Raw genomic sequence first — 16,377 nt, forward strand, 5'->3', positions numbered from 1 at the left:
GTAATCACACTTGTAGGTACAATTAAATCACAGCAGTCCTACAGTGGCCCTGACCCGTGGGTTTCTCTGGGTCCATTGAAAAACCAGCAGTGGAAATGACATAACCCAGTAATTTGACCTATTCACAATGTAATTTGCACTTCTCCAATTTACAATAGAGATTGTTCTCTCTTAGTTTCTGAAGCACACTACAGACATCTGTGTGGTGGCTCTCCAGGGACTTGGAAAATATGAGGATATCGTCGAGATAAACCACCACACATAACTGCAACAAATTTCGAAGGACATCGTTAATAAATTCCTGGAAAACTGCCGGGGCGTTACAAAGGCCGAAAGGCATTATGAGGTACTCATAATGGCCTGTTCTGGTATTAAATGCAGTTTTCCATCTATGGCCCTCCTTAATTCTCACGAGATTGTATGCCCCTCTCAAATCAAGCTTTGAGGCAGTCAAATAACTCCGTAAATCAATGTAATAGGATAGGCATTCTTAATCGTGAAATGTTTGAAACCCCTATAATCAATACAAGGTCTCAGTTCACCACTCTTCTTCTTCACAAAGAAGAAACCAGCACCAGCAGGAGACAAGGATTCGCAAAAGAAACCTTGGGAAAGTGCATCTTCAACATACTCCTCCATGGCCTTATCCTCCAAGACCGACAAAGGGTAAACCCGGCCACGAGGGTGTATGGCACCAGGCTGAAGGTCAATTGCGCACTCATAGGACCGGTGTGGAGGCAAACTACACGATTGACCTTTGTCAAAGACATCGCTAAAATCACTGTACTCCTCCAGCAGGGAGGAGAGTGAAGAGGTGCACAGGACTTTGGCTACCTTCTGGAAGCATGTCTTACTGCATTGTGGCGACCAGGAGAGAACCTCAGCAGGGAGCCAATCAAAAGAGGGGGCTGTGCCTCTGTAACCAAGGATAACCAATAAGAGGTGAGGGAGGCAAGGGTGTGACTGCAGTCTGGAGTCAATGAGGATGGCAAACGTGATCAACCTCTCCAGCTCAGTGGGTATATCTTGGGTTGCTATCTCATCCTTGATGGTATCCGAGAGACCATGAGAAAAAGCAACCACAAGGGCCTCATTGTTCCAAACAACCTCTGCTGCCAGAGTACGGAATTCAATTGCGTAATCAACAACATTTCTTGTACCCTGATGGACATGAGGCATTTGGCAGCAGAAGCGGAGCATGTGGGAATGTCAAATACCCCTTTAAAAGAAGTCACAAACTTAGGGCAACTCAAGACAACAGGTTTTTGCGTCTCCCATAGAGGGTTTGCCCAGGTCCAGGCTATCTCAGAAAGCAAAGATATCACAAAAGCTACTTTGCTTCTGTCCGTGGGAAACGCCTGGGGCAGCATCTCAAAGTATATCTCAACCTGGTTGAGAAACCCTTGCATTGGACTGGATCACCCCCAAATCACTGGGGAAGTAGAGCGGAACCAGACATACCTCTTAAAGAGCTAATATTCGAGGCGAGTGCTTGCACAAAGCCTAGTGTAGGACAATCAGAAAGCTTTTTCTTTTCTGCAAAAGAGGTACATTAAAGTGTTTATAAAGTCTCAAGGTTTTTTTACCTTCTTGCATTCTATGCAGGAAGGTAAAAAACCTTCTCTGTGAAGCAGCCCCCCCAGCCCCCCCAATACTTACCTGAGCCTCATTGCGATCCAGCACACAAGCGCCTCGGCTCTCCAGGGACTCTCCCTCTTCATTGGCTGAGACAGCAGCTGTCAATCACAGCCAGTGATCCAATGAGAAGAGAGAGGAGGTGGGACCGTGCCGTGGCTATGTGTGTGAATGAACACAGAGAGCAGTGGCTCGGGAGTGAGCCTGCTTGGGTGCCCCCATTGCAAGCTGCTTGCTCTGAGGGCACTAAGCAGGAGGGAGGGGCCAGAAGCGTCAGTGGGGGACCCGAGAAGAGAAAGATCGGGGCTGCTGTGTGCAAAACTGCGGCACAGAACAGGTAAGTATAACATGTTTGTTATTTAAAAAAAATGCCTTTAATATTACTTTAATAGATATTGTTACATAGGGAAACTGGAATTTAGAAAAAAAAAGTGAACTTAGCCTAATGCCGCGTACACACGGTCGGACTTTTCGACCGGACTGGTCCGACGGACGCCGACGGAACAAATCCGGCAGACAATCCGATCATGTGTGGGCTTCACCGGACCTTTAGTGGACTTTTCCAGTCGCAAATCGGACGGACTTTAGATTTGGAACATGCTTCAAATCTTTACGTAGTAACTCCGCCAGACCCAGAAATCCGCTCGTCTGTATGCTAGTCCGACGGACAAAAACCCACGCTAGGGCAGCTATTGGCTACTGGCTATCAACTTCCTCATTTTAGTCTGGTCGTACGTCATCACGTACAAATCCGTTAGACTTTTGTGTGATCGTATGTAGTTAAGTCCGTTTGTTAGAAAGTCTGCCGCAAGTCCGCCAAAAGTCCGTCGAAAGTCTGTCGGACGGGCTGTCGGACTTTTGTAGCCGAAAAGTCCGACTGTGTGTACGCGGCATTAGCCTTAGCTTTATTTTTTATTAGCTTGGGAAAGAGTGGAGAAAGTCTTTATCCACTGTCAGGGCATTTCTGCCTTGCAAAACAATGACATCCTGATTAGCTAAGAATGCTGTCTTACTTCTCTCAGTCTATGTGTTAAAGCAAAGGAAATTAAAGAACACCAATAACAAGACAGCTTCAGATACTAATGCTATATGCATTTATTTAATAATTATTCTAATGATGAAGGATAGATCTTATTGTTGGGGAAGAGGGTAAGAAAGGGGATGGCAAGGCTTACTTGCGATTTAAAGAGAAGTCAATGCCCTGCATAAAGTGTTGCCTAGAATCCATAGGGTCCACTGGAACACAGGGACCAGAAGAATTAAAGAACATCCGACTGATAGAGAAAATAGCCTAAAACTAAAGGCTAAGAACATTTGACCAGAAAAGGAAATAATATGAAGGGGAGCTATTCACTCTGTGAAACTATATGTACATTTGTTTTCTGCTAATGGGGGTATAAATGAATGTTATTAGGCTGCTTTTTCTCCATTTCAAATGTTTTGCTTTTATAAGAATAGAGCAGGGGTAGACAACCCCCAGCAATGGTGTCGCAAGCGGCACATGAAGCCTCTTTTGCCAGCACTCGACTCCCTCCCCATCAGCAAAGCAGTGCAGGGAAGTGTCAGTGAGACACTAATGCATTCCAATTTCTGAATTCCCCACACCACACCTGCACTGAGGGGGAGGCACTGCACCCCCACACATTGTAAAAGATGGGAAACATTGTTTGGTTCTCTAACTTTGCTGTAGCTGTGATTGTCAGCTTTTGTGATGGGGAAGAGATTGGGTGCAATTCTGCTAAGGGGGGGGGGGGCGGCTGTTTCCAGGAGGAGGAGAACTGTCTTGGCCACTGCTAAAGCCAATCACAGTCCTGCTAGCCCCGGCCCCGTTCATCATCTGAAGGAAGATGACTCACTTGGTTGCCAGTCTCAGAAAGAAGGGATTTCACTGTGATTGAGGAAACCACAATCAGGTGACAGTTTGTTTTATTACTGTTGAGCTTCTGGAAACTTTGTTGAAAATGATTCCTGAACCTTTGCGTCACTTACTACTGAACCCCTGCACTCTGTGTCCTTTTAAGCCACAGCCAGTATTCAGTGGAATGAAAATCACACCCAACCACTTTTTCTCAGCTGCGGGGTGCCAAACTTATGATCCTGCACACAGGCCCACTGCTTTCAGAAAATGCCCCTGACCTAAACTTATCATTGCACATTCATTTCATATGCTTGTATGTAACATCACATACAAGCACGTGGGCTGGATGTGAGAGGTGGATCAGCAGGATGAGAGTGCCAGGACAGGTAGAAGTGTCTCATCTCTGCTTCCTTTCATCACTCTGCATATCACGCATATCATAGATGAGAAGATGTTACAGTGGTGGAGCAGATGAGCAGGAGGATACATCAGTGGGAGGGGTTCAGAGGTGGAACAGAAGAGCAAGAGGGTACAGTGGTGTGGCAGATGTGCAGGGAGGTATAGTGATGGAAGAGATGAGAAGGGGGTTCAGCAGTGGGTCAGAAGAGCAGGGGGGTACAGTGATGGGCCAGATGAGCAGGGGGGGGGTTCAGTGTTGGGGCAGAAAAGCAGGGGGGTAGAGCAGAGGGGCAGATGTGAAAGGAGGTCTATTGCTGGGGCAGATGAGCAGGGGGTTACAGTGGTGGGGAAGGAGAGCAGGGGGAACAGTGGTGGGGCAGGAGAGCAGGGGGAACAGAGGTGGGGCAGAAGAGCAGGGGGGTACAGAGGTGAGACAGATGTGCAGGAGGTACATTGGTGGGGCAGATGAGAAAGCAGGTTATAATGGTGCAGCAGATAAGCAGATGAGTTCAGTGTTAGGACAGATGAGAAGGTGATTCAGTAGTGAGATAGAAGAGCATGGCGATATGGCGGTGGAGCAGATGTGCAGGGAGGTACAGTGGTTGGACGGATGAGAAAAGGGGTACATTCATGGGGCAGATGAGCAGGGGGTTATAGTAGTGGGACAGAAGATTTGGGGGTACAGTGGTGGGGCAGATGTGCAGGAGGTACAGTGGTGGGAGGGATGCGAGGGGGGTTCAGTGTTGGGGCAGAGGAAAAAGGAGGTACATTGGTGGGACAGATGAGCAGGGGGTTACAGTGGTGGGGCAGAGGAGCAGGGGGTACAGAGGTGGGGCAGATTGCAGAGGAGAAAGGAGGTACATTAGTGGAACACATGAGCAGGGGGTTACAGTGGTGGGGCAGATGAGCAGGAGATACAGTCATGGGGCAGATGAGAAAGGGGGTTACAGTGGTGGGGCAGATGAGCAGATAAGTTCAGTGTTAGGACAGATGAGAAGATGGTTCAGTGGTGGAGAAGATGAGCAGGGGGGTACAGAGGTGGGGCAGATGTGCAGGGTAGTACAGTAGTGGGGCAGATGTGTGGGGGGTTACAGTGGTGGGGCAGATGAGAAAGGGGGTACATTGGTGGGGCAGATGAGCAGGGTTGTACGGTCGTGGGGCAGATGTACAGGGGGTTACAGTGGTGGGGCATATGTTCAGGGTAGTACAGCGGTGGGGCAGATGAGCAGGGGGGTTCAGTGGTGGAGCAGATGAGCAGGGCAGTTACAGTGGTGGGGCAGATGTGCAGGGTAGTACAGCGGTGGGGCAGATGTGCAGGGTAGTACAATGGTGGGGCAGATGTGCAGGGTAGTACAGCAGTGGGGCAAATGTGCAGGGTAGTACAGTGGTGGGGCAGATTTGCAGGGTAATACAGTGGTGGGGCAGATGTACAGTGGTGGAGCAGATGAGCAAGGGGGGTACAGTGGTAAAACAGATTTGTAGGGGGGACAGTGATCTGAGGTGTGAAGTTGCCGGAATTGGGGCTGATCTAAGGCGTGAGAGTGCAGGATGTTAATTTATCACTACTAAAGTAGTTTATAGCATTTACTTGATAAAAAAATCCTTTTCATGATTGAGAGTGTAAAATTGACATTTGTTATAAAATTGGCACGCTCAATTTCTTTGAAATTGTGAATTAGAAAAATACCACATTATGTCTACTAGATGAATATGACAATCGTAGCAAATAAATGTTTAAGTATAATGAATCAGTGAACAACAGGTACAGTCAGGTTCATAAATATTGGGACATCAACACAATTCTAAACTTTTTTGGCTCTATACACCACCACAATGGATTTGAAATGAAATGAACAAGATATGCTTTAACTGCAGACTTTCAGCTTTAATTTGAGGGTATTTACATCCAAATCAGGTGAACGGTGTAGGAATTACAACAGTTTGTATATGTGCCTCCCACTTTTTAAGGGACGTTACAAAGTAATGGGACAGATTAACAATCATCCATCAAACTTTCACTTTTTAATACTTGATTGCAAATCCTTTGCAGTCAATTACAGCCTGAAGTCTGGAACGCATAGACATCACCAGACGCTGGGTTTCATCCCTGGTGATGCTCTGCCAGGTCTCTACTGCAACTGTCTTCAGTTCTTGCTTGTTCTTGGGGCATTTTCCTTTCAGTTTTGTCTTCAGCAAGTGAAATGCATGCTCAATCGGATTCAGGTCAGATGATTGACTTGGCCATTGCTAGGGATGAGCCGAACACCCCCCGGTTCGGTTCGCACCAGAACCCGCGAACGGACCGAAAGTTCGCACGAACGTTAGAACCCCATTGACGTCTATGGGACTCGAACGTTCGAAATCAAAAGTGCTCATTTTAAAGGCTAATTTGCATGGTATTGTCCTAAAAAGGGTTTGGGGACCCGGGTCCTACCCCAGGGGACATGTATCAATGCAAAAAAAACTTTTAAAAACGGCCGTTTTTTCGGGAGCAGTGATTTTAATGATGCTTAAAGTAAAAAAAAAAAAGTGAAATATTCCTTTAAATATCGTACCTGGGGGGTGTCTATAGTATGCCTGTAAAGTGACACGTGTTTCCCATGTTTAGAACAGTCCCTGCACCAAATGTCATTTTTAAAGGAAAAAATCTCATTTAAAACTGCTTGCGGGTTTAATGTCATGTCGGGTCATGGCAATATGGATGAAAATCAGTGAGACAAACGGCATGGGTACCCCCCAGTCCATTACCAGGCCCTTTGGGTCTTGTATGGATATTAAGGGGAACCCCGCACCCAAATTAAAATAAGGAAAGGTGTGGGGCCACCAGGCCCTATATACTCTGAACAGCAGTATACAGGCGGTGCAAACAAGACAGGGACTGTAGGTTTGTTGTTAAGTAGAATCTGTTTGTAATTTTGAACATTTTTAACGTGTTTAGCTCCAGCCAAAAAATCTTTTCTAAGCTTTTTGGAAAACATAGGGAAGGGTTATCACCCCTGTGACATTTGTTTTGCTGTCTTTCCTCCTCTTCAGAAGATTTCACCTCACTTTTTTGTCCCAATGAAAAATGTTTTTTGAAAATATGGGTTTTTTTGTGGAACAAGGATTGGAAAGCATCAGTGGAAAGGAGAAATTGTTTTCCCATATTAACTCTTACAGGAGAGAATTTCCCTTCCTAGGGGTAGATTTCATCTCACTTCCTGTTGTCTCCTTCCGTTTGCAAGTAGGAGTCGTTTGTAAGTTAGATGTTTGAAAGTAGGGTCCTGCCCTATATACTCAGCAGAAATTTGGGCCTTAGGTGTTGCTGTGGCCACAACACTGTAAGCCCTCACAGGGCCCTGCTGTGAAATATTAGATCAAGAATTGTAATTACATGCCCCTGTTGAACAGGAGCTGAAAAATTAGGCCTTAGGCACTGGTGCTGGTGCCACAACACTGCAACCCCTCACAGACACTCTAGTTGGAACGCAGGAACGAGCCCTGCTGAAAAGTATTGCTTCAAAAATTGTAATTACACGCCCCTGTTAGACAGGGGCAGAAAAATTGGGCCTTAGGCACTGGTGCTGGTGCCACAACACTGCAACCCCTCACAGACACTCTAGTTGGAACGCAGGAACGAGCCCTGCTGCAAAGTATTGCATCAAAAATTGTAATTACACGCCCCTGTTAGACAGGGGCAGAAAAATTGGGCCTTAGGCACTGGTGCTGGTGCCACAACACTGCAACCCCTCACAGACACTCTAGTTGGAACGCAGGAACGAGCCCTGCTGCAAAGTATTGCATCAAAAATTGTAATTACACGCCCCTGTTAGACAGGGGCAGAAAAATTGGGCCTTAGGCACTGGTGCTGGTGCCACAACACTGCAACCCCTCACAGACACTCTAGTTGGAATGCAGGAACGAGCCCTGCTGCAAAGTATTACATCAAAAATTGTAATTACACGCCCCTGTTAAACAGGGGCTGAAAAATTGTGCCTTAGGCACTGGTGGTGGCGCCCAGAACCAAAAATGTTCTTACAAGCTATCAGCGTGATGATTGAGGAGGAAGAGGATAATTACTCAGGGATAGTCACTCAGCATCAGCATAGGCAGTCTTTGAAGGGATCTGAGATTTAAAAAAAAATTATTCGGTTACATCAGCATCAGGTGCTTGGTAGCTGGTGGTGATCCAAGACTCATTCATTTTTATGAAGGTCAGCCGATCGACCGAGTCGGTGGACAGACGCACCCTGTGATCGGTTACCACGCCTCCAGCAGCACTGAATGTGCGTTCCGAAAGAACGCTGGATGCAGGACAGGCCAGTAGCTCAATTGCATACTGTGCAATAGGGATGAGCTTCGAGTTCGAGTCGAACTCATGTTCGACTCGAACATTGGCTGTTCGCAAGTTCACCGAACAGCGAACAATTTGGGGTGTTCGCGGCAAATTCGAATGCCGCGGAACACCCTTTAAAAGTCTATGGGAGAAATCAAAAGTGCTAATTTTAAAGGCTAATATGCAAGTTATTGTCATAAAAAGTGTTTGGGGACCTGGGTCCTGCCCCAGGGGACATGGATCAATGCAAAAAAAAGTTTTAAAAACGGCCGTTTTTTCAGGAGCAGTGATTTTAATAATGCTTAAAGTCAATCAATAAAAGTGTAATATCCCTTTAAATTTCGTACCTGGGGGGTGTCTATAGTGTGCCTGTAAAGGGGCGCATGTTTCCTGTGTTTAGAACAGTCTGACAGCAAAATGACATTTTGAAGGAAAAAACTCATTTAAAACTACTCGCGGCTATTGCATTGCCGACAATACACATAGAAGTTCATTGATAAAAACGGCATGGGAATTCCCCAAAGGGGAACCCCGAACCAAAATTAAAAAAAAAAATGACGTGGGAGTCCCCCTGAATTCCATACCAGGCCCTTCAGGTCTGGTATGGATATTAAGGGGAACCCCGCCCAAAATTAAAAAAAAAAAAGGACGTGGGGTGTTCTGCCCTCACAATGTGTTCAAAGTACAAGGCTTGGCAGACAGCTAACAGCTTCCCAATAAAGACTCAGGAGGAAGGGCTAATAGTTGTAATCTTTACTGAGAATAAGTTTTTTGTAAAACTGCAAAACACAAATTATAAAAATATGCATTAGCATTTAACATTACATCACAAATGCAAATAGTAACAGGCATGCTACAATACTGTTAAGGCACTAGCTAGCACAAATGAGGCCTAGCTGAATGAACTCCCTGACAGAAACATCCTACCAAACAAACAGATGAAATGTATTTGAATTAGTAGAACATATACTAATTAATTGAAAACTAATGACAGCCTACTTACAGACTTATGCTTCCAAGGCCAGTATTAAGAAATAGTGGAGGTCTTTATCATGCTTCCTTCACTGTAGAAAGATTATCTGCTGGACAGGAAGTGGGTGTAATATACTACACTTCCTGTTAATAATGGATGCCAAATTAAAGCAACAGTACAATCAGTAAATATATACCTTATAATGATCAGAACACTCCCCACCTGGCATAATGAACATTATACCACTATGTTTCATTTTTAAGAAGTAAAACAACTTCAGAGATAGGTCTAAAGTACACCTTAGGGGTGCCCTGTCTCATGACTTTAACTTTGACCTTTCTAACCTTACTATCATTACTAGGTACAGTCTCGACAATGAGTCCAACTGGCCATTCGTTTCGGTGGACCTGAGCGTCTTTTAGTAGGACAACATCTCCGACTTGCAGGTTAGGCTTGTCAACTTGCCATTTTCTGCGTGACTGGAGCGTCACCAGGTACTCTTGTTTCCATCTATTCCAGAAGATGTCTGCAAGACTCTGAACTTGCTTCCATTGCTTGGTGTAAAGACTACCGGCATTTCTATACACTGGAACTAAACGTCGAGCGTTCATGATAGCCATGACTTCAGCCATAAGTGTGATGAGAACTTCATGTTGAATATATCTAATGATGATTTTGGCTTGCATAAGATGATTGCTATTACACTTGTCAGTGTTTGTAGCTCTACAGAAGGATTTGGCTAGGTGAATAAGCTTTCTTATAGCTCGAATGAGTGACTTCCAGCTGGAGAATCTTTCAAACCTGTGTGCGCCAAGGTTACCTCTAGTAGTTATGGTACTAAACGCTGTTACTTTTGCACGTACTTCTTTGTCGTTATCTGGTTCTACAAGTTCAAATGTCTCAAACTGAGTGGTCTCTTCAATTTCTGATCTAGTCAAAAAAGATGGTCCTGAAAACCAGTTAGTGTGCTTAAGGGCAGCCGCTAGAACCGGTCTAGTCCCATGATCGGCTGGATTTTTATCTGTACTGATGTAGTGCCACTGTTCTGGCCGTGTGGACTTTCTGATGCGTATCACTCTGTTTGACACGTACATGTAGAATCTTCTTGAAGCATTGTGAATATATCCTAACACAATCTTGCTGTCTGTGTAAAACATCACTGCATGAATTTCAATGTCAAGTTCTGCAACGATCAAGTCTGCCATCTCCACTGCTAAGACAGCAGCACAAAGCTCCAAACGTGGAACAGTGTGAGCAGGACGTGGAGCTAGTTTGGACTTTCCCATGATAAACCCAGCATAACTTTGTCCTTCAAAGTCCATTACTCTAAGGTAGGCTACAGCTGCTATTGCCATAGTGGATGCGTCTGAGAATACACACAATTCTCTTTGCTTTGTGGCAGACAAAGAAACAGGGACATATGACCTTTGGATGATAAGTTGTTCAAGCTCGATTAATGAGTCCTTCCACAACTTCCACTGCATTTCTTTCTCCTTAGGTAGAGGCGTATCCCATTCACTTTGTTCATGTTCAGTAGTAATTTCTCTCATAAGAGCCTTGCCTTGCATGGTTATGGGGGCTACAAATCCTAGGGGGTCGTAAAGGCTGTTGACCGTGGACAAGACACCTCTTCTCGTGAATGGCTTCTCTTCTCTGGATACTCTAAATGTAAAGCTGTCGGTTTTGAGATCCCAACTGAGCCCTAAACTTCTTTGAAGGGGCAGTGAATCTGTTCCTAGATCCAGGTCCTTGAGGTCTTTTGCACGGTCCTCTGACGGAAACGCTTCCATGACTTTGCTGCTATTGGACGCTATTTTGTGTAACCTTACGTTAGATTCTGCTAACATCTCTCTTGTTCTTTTCAGGCTGTCGATAGCCTCTTCGTTGCTGGAGAAAGAAGCGAGTCCATCATCTACATAAAAATTTGTCATGACAAACTGTTTAGCATCTGTTCCATGCTCTTCTTCACCTTCCTGTGCTGCTCGTCTCAGGTTGTAGATAGCTACAGCTGGGGAGGGACTGTTCCTGAACACATGTACTTTCATCCTGTATTCTGTAACATCTTTGTTAAAGTCATTGTTTTCATACCACAGGAACCTCAGGTAGTCTCTGTGATCTTTGCGCACAAGGAAACAGTAGAACATTTGTTGTACATCTGCTGTTACTGCAACACGTTCTTTTCGGAACCTGATGAGGACTCCAAGGAGTGTATTATTCAGGTCAGGTCCACTGAGGAGGACATCATTTAGGGAAAGGCCTTCATACTTTGCACTGGAGTCAAATACTACTCGTATCTGTCCTGGTTTCTGAGGATGATACACTCCAAATATTGGTAAGTACCAACATTCTTGTTTTTCTTCCAATGGTGGTGCTATTTCAGCTTGACCACTGTCGAAGATCTTTTGCATGAAATCATGGAAGTGTTCCTTTATATCTGTCTTTCTGTCTAGAGTGCGTCGCAATGAGGTGAGACGCTTTACTGCTTGTCCTTTGTTGTTAGGAAGGTGACGTCGTGGTGAACGGAAAGGTAGTGGAGCTACCCAGCTGTTTGACTCATCTATAAAGACTTCTCTGTCCATGATCTCAAGGAAGAGGCTATCTTCAACAGATGGTGCTGGTTTGTCATCATCTCGCGTTCTTTCAAACACTTTGCATCCTAGCTCATCTGTATCTTCAGATGAGGTTTTGGCCTCCATGTAACTCTGAACTTTCTGCTGTTGTATTGGGTTGACTAGTCTCTCTTTAATCTGTATCCTGTTGGTACAGGGGCTAAGACATGATGTGCGGCCATTTTGCAACATGTTTGTTTTGTAGACATTCACTTTTGCCGGCTTGTGAGCTCCATCCAGACATACATCACCAATGATGACCCATCCAAGGTCAAGACGCTGTGCAAATGGTGCATTGTGTGGCCCATTGTATTGCTCTCTGACCTTGTGCACTCTCAGTATGTCTCTTCCAAGTAGAAGGAGAATTGCCGCACCTGGGTCCAGTACTGGAATCTTGTCTGATATTTGCATCAGATGAGGGTAGTGACATGCAATTTCAGGTGTGGGTATCTCTGATCTATCATCTGGTATCATATCACATTCTATGAGAGTGGGCAGAGTCAGCTGCGTTTTCCCATCTAATGACTCGATGATGTAGTCGTTTGCTCTCCTCCCTGATGTCTTCACAACTCCTGAACATGTCTTCAAAGTATACGAAGTTGGACTTCCTCTGTCACTGAAGAGGTCAAAGAACTCTGTTCTTGCCAAAGATCTGTTACTTTGTTCATCCAAGACTGCATACATTCTGATTGCCTTCTCTCTGAGGCCTGCAGGATACACCTTGACTAAACATATCTTGGAGCATGATCTAGAGCTAAATGTGTTTGTGCAGATCTCAGTGCACTTTGAGGTTATTGCTGGTAATGCACTCTCATTTTGCTCCCCACCATGATCTTCTTGGGTTACCGGATTCTCTGTTTTCCATGGTGCTGGTCCTGGGTGTAAAGCAGACAGATGGTTGTCATTATTGCATTCTTTGCATCGAATTGTCTTCACACAGTCTTTAGCAACATGTTGAGTTGAACCACAGCATCTGAAACAAATGCGCTTGTCCTTAAGATAAGATTTGCGCTCCTCTATTGTCTTGCATCTGAAACTGCGACATTTTCTCAGTGGATGAGGCTTGTTATGTAGTGGACACTGCTTATCTGGGTCCTCAATTTGCATTCCTGAGCTTTTATCCTGGTTGGCCTCAAACTCAGTCGGTACTTCTGTCTTCCCTACAGACACTGTTGCTCTGCGTTCTTTATTGTGCACTGAAGGTTGTTTCTCTGTCTTTACAGAACTGGAGCCTCCCATGTTCAAAAAGGCGAAGCTTGGGTCATTGCGTATTTTAGCTTGATTCACAATGAATTTGGCAAAGAAGGAGAAAGGTAGAAATGCTACCTGATGATCTTCCTTGTATTTTGATGCTTGCGTGATCCATCTTTCTTGTAAGCTGTAAGGAAGCTTCTCGATTACCGGTTTCACTCCACGTGCTGTATCCAAATATGAGAGGCCTGGCAGGTATCCACCAGCCTTTGCCGCCTCCAGCTCTAAAAGTATGTCCCCAAGCTCTCTCAGCTTCTGATTGTCTTTGTTTGTTATTTTTGGATAATTTTCAATTTTCTTCAGAGGTGTATCTTCAATTACTTCAGGCGACCCATAGCAGTCTTCCAATCTCTGCCATAACATTGTAAGCCCTGCTGTCGCATCATGAACATGTACTGACCTGATTCTTTTGGCTTGCTCAGTGGACTCTGGTCCGAGCCATTTGGAGAGTAGATCAAGCTTTTCCCTGTCTTTGATATTTAATTCTTGGGTGCTGCTTAGAAAAGATGACTTCCAGGCCCAATAGTTTTCTGGACGATCATCAAACTTCAGGAGACCAGAGCTCACCATTTCACGGCGTATCAAGTATTTTGTCACATCTGTGACTCCTGCTGCCTCAGGTGGGCATTTTCTGGGAACAAACACAGGGCATGTCTGTGGCTGGTAAGACGGTTGGGATGTTTGGTTAAACCCACTATAGTCGTGTGGTTGTTCTCGTTTACTGCAAGGCTTTCTGCTATAGGCCGGATTTTTATTTTCTCGTGGAGGGATTATGTCACCATTCGTTTGATTTCCTGAAGGACCAACAGATTGGTCTCTGAGTATGTAACTACTTGGCTTGTTATAGTAAAGTTCTGGTTCAGTCTTGTAGCATCGAGCTATGTCAAAGTTGCCTGCTGCTAGCGGGACCCTGGATGATTCTAATGCATCAGTAGACTGTTGATCAGTGTCCATGTTCGCGTGCAATTGTACATACTCACAAGTGCGTTGGATTGCACTGAGTGGTGTCATCTGGGTATCTATCACAGAGGGCTCTCTGTACTGTTCTTCGGCAGCTCTCATGAGCACCTCGGCTTCAGCTAAGGCTGCTGAAGCTATTTTTTCTTGCTTGATAATATGTAAAGATGCTTTCACCTCTGCTTTTCTTCTAAGTGCTTCAGCTTTACTTTTAGCTTTAATCATATGATGTTCTTCATCTATACAGCCCTGTTCTCTTATCATTTCAGCTTCACGTATTGCATAGGAAGCCAGTGCACGCGCGGCTTCTGCTTTTGCATGGGCCCTTGCAGCTGCAGCACTGGTGGATGACAGGTTAGAGCAGCTTGAATGTCTAGAGCTAGTGCGCTTGGACCTGGCAGATTCAGCACTAGCTGATGTCTGATCCGACTGACTAGAGACTCTGGAGCTTGTGCAGCGTGACCTGTTGGTTGGCATATTGTGTATGCTTTCCTCTGCTTGTGTATGCTGAGGGATGACTGGTGTAGTATCCTTGTCTGTGTGCTGCATGATGAAACAGATTACCTCTTTGTAATGTCTGTGGCTGTAGAGGTTAGCTGATGATGAGCAGAGTGAATCCACTCTTCTTTAGACTAGGCCCGCTGTGTTAAAAGTCTTTTTACTGTTCTGCCCTCACAATGTGTTCAAAGTACAAGGCTTGGCAGACAGCTAACAGCTTCCCAATAAAGACTCAGGAGGAAGGGCTAATAGTTGTAATCTTTACTGAGAATAAGTTTTTTGTAAAACTGCAAAACACAAATTATAAAAATATGCATTAGCATTTAACATTACATCACAAATGCAAATAGTAACAGGCATGCTACAATACTGTTAAGGCACTAGCTAGCACAAATGAGGCCTAGCTGAATGAACTCCCTGACAGAAACATCCTACCAAATAAACAGATGAAATGTATTTGAATTAGTAGAACATATACTAATTAATTGAAAACTAATGACAGCCTACTTACAGACTTATGCTTCCAAGGCCAGTATTAAGAAATAGTGGAGGTCTTTATCATGCTTCCTTCACTGTAGAAAGATTATCTGCTGGACAGGAAGTGGGTGTAATATACTACACTTCCTGTTAATAATGGATGCCAAATTAAAGCAACAGTACAATCAGTAAATATATACCTTATAATGATCAGAACATGGGGTTCCCCCTAAATTCCATACCAGACCCTTCAGGTCTGGTATGGATTTTAAGGGGAACCCCGCGCCAAAAAAAAAAAAAAAACGGCGTGGGGTCCCCCCAAAAATCCATACCAGACCCTTATCCGAGCACGCAACCTGGCAGGCCGCAGGAAAAGAGGGGGGGACGAGAGTGCGGCCCCCCCTCCCTCCTGAACCGTACCAGGCCACATGCCCTCAACATTGGCAGGGTGCTTTGGGGTAGCCCCCCAAAACACCTTGTCCCCATGTTGATGAGGACAAGGGCCTCATCCCCACAACCCTGGCCGGTGGTTGTGGGGGTCTGCGGGCGGAGGGCTTATCGGAATCTGGAAGCCCCCTTTAACAAGGTGACCCCCAGATCCCGGCCCCCCCCCTGTGTGAAATGGTAAGGGGGTACATAAGTACCCCTACCATTTCACGAAAAAAGTGTCAAAAATGTTAAAAATGACAAGAGACAGTTTTTGACAATTCCTTTATTTAAATGCTTCTTCTTTCTTCTATCTTCCTTCATCTTCTGGTTCTTCTGGTTCTTCTGGCTCTTCTGGTTCTTCCTCCGGCGTTCTCGTCCAGCATCTCATCCGCGGCGTCTTCTATCTTCTTCTCCTCGGGCCGCTCCGCACCCATGGCATGGGGGGGAGGAGGAGGATGAGGACGGCTTGGTCATCCACTCGACCAAGTCTTCCGCATGTTGCAGCTCAACACGGCCAGCTGCCGAAAAAAAGGCCAAGCGTGTCCCATGGCCACGTGCTGATGAGGATGCACCGTCTCCACGACCAGCACTAGACACAGAGCCTGCTTTCTTCAGGTAGCTTTATATACTGTAACCAGACAAGCCTGCCTGTCAGTAGGAAGATAACAGGAACGGATCTAGCTGAACACTGTGAGCAGGACGCACTGTACTAAATGTAAATAGTCTAGCTGCCTGACCGTGGTACTAATAGGATCAAATAGAACACCTGTAATTTTCTTCAGGTAGCTTTATATACTGTAACCAGACAAGCCTGCCTGTCAGTAGGAAGATAACAGGAACGGATCTAGCTGTACACTGTGAGCAGGACGCACTGTACTAAATGTAAATAGTCTAGCTGCCTGACCGTGGTACTAATAGGATCAAATAGAACACCTGTAATTTTCTTCAGGTAGCTTTATATACTGTAACCAGACAA

At 45.2% G+C, this 16,377-nt stretch overlaps 1 long non-coding RNA gene across 1 annotated transcript; it reads right to left on the bottom strand.

Annotated features, from left to right (window-relative positions):
* Window positions 1-14,741: 14,741 nt before the first annotated feature.
* LOC141144515 (uncharacterized) lies at window positions 14,742-15,154 on the bottom strand. Its single transcript, XR_012244415.1, has 2 exons — window positions 15,007-15,154; window positions 14,742-14,782 (listed from the first exon to the last, which is right to left on the bottom strand). It is a non-coding gene; the product is annotated as an uncharacterized lncRNA (long non-coding RNA).
* Between the last annotated feature and the right edge of the window lie 1,223 nt (window positions 15,155-16,377).

The sequence above is a fragment of the Aquarana catesbeiana genome, linkage group LG05 (assembly GCF_042186555.1).
Source record: "Aquarana catesbeiana isolate 2022-GZ linkage group LG05, ASM4218655v1, whole genome shotgun sequence".
In the NCBI taxonomy this organism is placed as follows: domain Eukaryota; kingdom Metazoa; phylum Chordata; class Amphibia; order Anura; family Ranidae; genus Aquarana; species Aquarana catesbeiana.